Genomic DNA, 5,000 nt, shown 5'->3' on the forward strand with positions numbered 1-5,000 from the left:
TTTTCAGTCAGGATTTAGAAAACATCATAGCACAGAAACAGCTCTGGTTAGAGTCACTAATGATCTTCTATTAGCTTCGGACAATGGTCTAGTTTCTGTCCTTGTCCTGTTAGATCTTAGTGCTGCATTTGATACAATTGATCATCACGTTCTATTACAGACACTAGAACATAGAATCGGGATTAATGGAACAGCATTGGGATGGTTTAAATCCTATTTGTTGAACAGATTCCAGTTTGTTCATGTTAATGATAAATTCTCCACACGCACAAGGATTAGCTATGGAGTTCCACAGGGCTCTGTGCTGGGTCCAATTCTGTTTAGCTTATACATGTCTCCTCTAGGTGAGATTATTAGAAAGCATTCTATTAATTTTCATTTTTACGCAGATGATACTCAGCTATACATGTCCTTGGAACCAAATGAAACAGATCAACTAGTCAAAATTCAGGGTTGTTTAAAAGACATCAAATCCTGGATGTCCCAAAACTTCCTTCAACTAAACTCAGATAAAACCGAGATTCTTATTGTTGGGCCTAAAAATCTGAGAGAGACACTATTAAGTCAGATAGCCACCCTGGATGGCATAACATTAGCTTCAGATTCTACTGTGAGGAACCTTGGTGTCATGTTTGACCAGGATCTCTCTTTTACATCATACATTAAACAAATCTCCAGAACCGCCTACTTCCACCTTAGAAATATAGTTAAAATCAGAAGCATCCTCTCTCAGAGCGATGCAGAGAAACTGATCCATGCATTTGTTACCTCTAGGCTGGACTACTGTAACTCCTTACTCATAGGATGTCCTAACAGCTCCTTAAAAAGCCTACAGCTCATTCAAAATGCTGCAGCCAGAGTTCTGACAGGACTTAGAAAGAGAGATCACATTTCTCCTACATTAGCTTCTCTGCACTGGCTGCCTGTAAAATGTAGGATAGAATTTAAAATTCTCCTACTCACATACAAAGTACTCAATGATAAAGCTCCTTCTTATCTTAAAGACCTTATAGTTCCTTAGGCTCCCAGCAGAACACTTCGTTCTCAGAGCGCTGGGCTACTTACGGTTCCTAGAGTGTTTAAATGTAGAACGGGGGGCAGAGCTTTTAGCTACCAAGCTCCTCTCCTCTGGAACCAGCTCCCTCTTCAGGTTCGAGAAGCTGACACACTCTCCACCTTTAAGATTAGGCTTAAAACCTTCCTTTTTGATAAAGCTTATAGTTAGAGATGGTTCAGGTCACTGGCAATTATTGTTAGTCACAGGAACCATCTCTTAGTTAAGCTGCAATAGACAGACTGCTGGGGGACTTAATTTATACACTGAGCTCCTCTGTTTCCTTCTACCTCCTCTGTCCCATAACCTCCCATCATTGTCCCATGTTTAACTAACCTTGTCTCTTTCTGTCCAGTAGTTGTGCTTCTCTCCTCTCCCCCCCCCACCCCCACTCTTTCTCCCTCTCTGTCCTCACCCACAGGTATCATTGGACTCAAAGTTTGGTGTCTGTGATGGGCAGCTGCGGATCCAACCATCCTGCCTGCATCCAGTCCCTGGTCCTACCATCCTGCCTGTGCTCTGTTGTTGCTTGTTGTTGCTTGTTGCTGTTGCTGTGCTTTTCTATCTCTCTATCCTCTCACCCCAACCGGTCGAGGCAGATGGCCGCCCACATCCAGTCTGGTTCTGCTGGAGATTTCTTCCTCGTTAGAGAGGGAGTTTTTCCTCTCCACTGTTGCTGTCAAATTAAATGCTTGCTGTATTAGGGATTTGTTGGGTTTAGTTGTGTGAGGTTTTAAACCTTACTTTGTAAAGTGCCTTGAAATAACTTTGTTGTGATTTGGCGCTATATAAATAAAATTGAATTGAATTGAATTGAATTCTTCTTGTGAGCGTTTTCTTTTTCCTCTCCTCAGCTCCTCAAGCTCAAACAGGGCTTTTGTGTTTAGAGGAAAACAGGATGTGAGCTTTTAAGACCACAGTAAAGCGGTTTATGATGGAGGCAGACATTGTTCCAGCATGTTCCTGGGCTTCTATACAAGGGGAACACTGAAACACCCAGCGGTTAGGATGTGAGGGGCATTTATTGGACTCACATGGGCGACATTTTAGTCAGACCTAATGGTAATTTGCCCGTCAGTGTTCCAGGGAAGTCGGACAGTTAGAAGCAATTTGGGCACTACTGAGATGATGAGTGACGCTAATGACCAAGTAAAAACACCATTCAAAGTGTTTCACAGTTGACATTAAATATTTTGGTCGATGTGGGGAGGAAATACCTTCGCTTGGCTTTAAATCACAGCGACTTCTTTAAAGCGTCACACAAGCTTTATTTGTTTGTTTGTTTAGCTCCACACACGACAGAGCTCAGGAAACCTCGCTGACGTTAAACGGAGGAATGTGACGGAGTAAAACGGAGTCAGGGTTTGTGGAGAAACACGGACGAACAGTGAGGTCGAGGCGCCGCGGGTCGATCACAGTCGGTGCTGACAAACCAGAGATCAGCTGATGGTTTGGACGCAGCACAACCAGCAAAGGGAAACCTGAACATCCTCATTCATTCATCACAAAGAGCCACAGCCGCTTCAGACAAGGCTGTGACATCAGGACACAACTGGTCCAGGACCAACCCCTACAGGGCCTCCACCCCCAGGACTCACTGACCTTTGACCTGTGGTGGTTGCTCCTATTGAAACTCATCCTCCTCATACATCGAAGGCAAAAGCTCAGAGTTAATGGAGCAGGTTAAGGGAAGCCAGGACTTTCACACTGCAGGAGATGGAGGCACAGGTCTGAGTCCACGGGAAGCTGCATGTTCATCACACTGAGTTTCATGCAGGCTACACTCAGCTAATGAGACGAGACGTGGGTTTGGGCCATTCTTCACCTGAATGGACGGGTTGGTGAGAGTCTGAGCAGTGGAGCCTGAATGGACAGGTTGGTGGGAGTCTGAGCAGTGGAGCCTGAATGGACGGGTTGGTGGGAGTCTGAGCAGTGCAGCATGATGTTCTAGGTATCCATCATCACAGTATTTAAGGCGTGTGGAAATCTGTTGCTTGCTCAAGAGCCGGGACTTAAAGGATCCCGACCTGAGACGGCAGCTAAATACACCCAGGACCCATCATCTCCTGTGAAGTTGGCAGCCGGGAGCCAATGCGGGGGGGGGGGTTCAGTCCCACTAATTTGAAGCAAGTTGGGTGATTTCATGAGCTAAGCTGTGAAATATGACTTTAATAATGGCAGCAGCGGCGTCTGGGAGCACGGGAGGACGAGGAGCAGAGTGTGGAAAATAAAGCAGGATTCCTATGGTTGGATCAACAGCCGCTCTCCTCCGCCCTGGCAGAGCCCACAAGCTAATGAAATGTGAAAATAGTTGTGGGTGCGGCGACTATGGGCTCAGTGAAATCCAGCTCCATAAACTGATGATTAAATCAGTGTCGCTGTGGCCGGGCCCTAACTCTGGACTCGTGCTACAGGGTGAGCTTTACTGGGCACCGTGGTTTGTTTACTGGGCCGGTGCGGCTCCAGCCTGGCTTCACCCGGCAACCCGGCGTTTGGAGGCTTGGATTCTTTGTTTCTATCTATTTATAGGAAGTGTGAAAGAAAACAGAAACTAATGAATGTACACCAGCTCTTTAGGTTTTACTAACAAGCTTTTAATCAACTCGGTCATTTATTCGTGTTTGGAGCCAAACGCTGGCGCATTCATCAACCTTATAGCAGACACATGTTGGGAAAGTCCCTGTGTCTCCTCCTCTTCCTGTGCACAGGATCAGCGACACACATTTGGTTCTGGAGAGAAAACACGCAGCCTCACACGTCTCCTTGTGAGAAATGAGAATTTAATGGCCGCACCACCGCGGCTGCAGTGCTGGGAAGGAGTCAGGGGATGTTGTTCATTGTCACATGACATTAGCAGCCCCGTCAGAACCTCTGCTCCCCCTCCTGCCAGAGCCCCCCCTTCCCCTCCGCCCTCCCCCCGGCCCCGTACGCACATCTTGCCTGCAGATGTGGCGAAACCGCAAACACTTCAAAGTGCCTCCCCTCAGACCAGCAGCGTACCCTGACGCCAACTGTAAATGGCCTGGACACAGTGCACGGAAAATCTGAAACCCCCTCCAACTCCCAGGCAGCGGGCTGGTGAAGCGGGAGGCAGCCCCACACAAACACTGCATGAGTCATGAGTGGGCCGCGCAGCAGCAGCCTGCGGCCGGAGGCAGACGAGCGGGCGCCTCAACTTCATCACAGGTGAGCAGCTGCTGAGCCGCCTGGACGGATGGAAGGGCAGAGCTGCAGCAGCGTGAATCACCTGCAGCAACGTGAAGCAGCGTGTGAATCACATGCAGCAGCGTGTAAATCACCTGCAGCAGCGTGAATCACCTGCAGGAGCGTGAATCACCTGCAGCAACGTGAAGAAGCGTGTGAATCACATGCAGCAGCGTGAATCACCTGCAGCAACGTGAATCACTTGCAGCATTAATCACCTGCAGCAACGTGAAGCAGCGTGTGAATCACCTGCAGCAGCGTGAATCACCTGCAGCATTAATCACCTGCAGCAGCGTGTGAATCATCTGCAGCATTAATCACCTGCAGCAACGTGAATCACCTGCAGGAGCGTGAATCACCTGCAGCAGCGTGAATCACCTGCAGCAGCGTGAATCACCTGCAGCAGCGTGAATCACCTGCAAGAGTGTGAATCACCTGCAGCATTAATCACCCGCAACAGCGTGAATCACCTGCAGCAGTGTGAATCACCTGCAGCAGCGTGAGAATCACCTGAAGCAACGTGAAGCAGCGTGTGACTCACCTGCAGCAGCGTGTGAATCACCTGCAGGAGCGTTAATCACCTGCAGCAGTGTGAATCACCTGCAGCAACGTGAAGCAGCGTGTGAATCACCTGCAGCAGCGTGAATCACCTGCAGCAAAGTGAAGCAGGGTGTGAATCACCTGCAGCAACGTGAATCACCTGCAGCAGCGTGAATCACCTGCAAGAGTGTGAATCACCTGC

Source organism: Betta splendens, chromosome 4, assembly GCF_900634795.4.
Source record: "Betta splendens chromosome 4, fBetSpl5.4, whole genome shotgun sequence".
NCBI classification, from domain to species: Eukaryota; Metazoa; Chordata; class Actinopteri; order Anabantiformes; family Osphronemidae; genus Betta; species Betta splendens.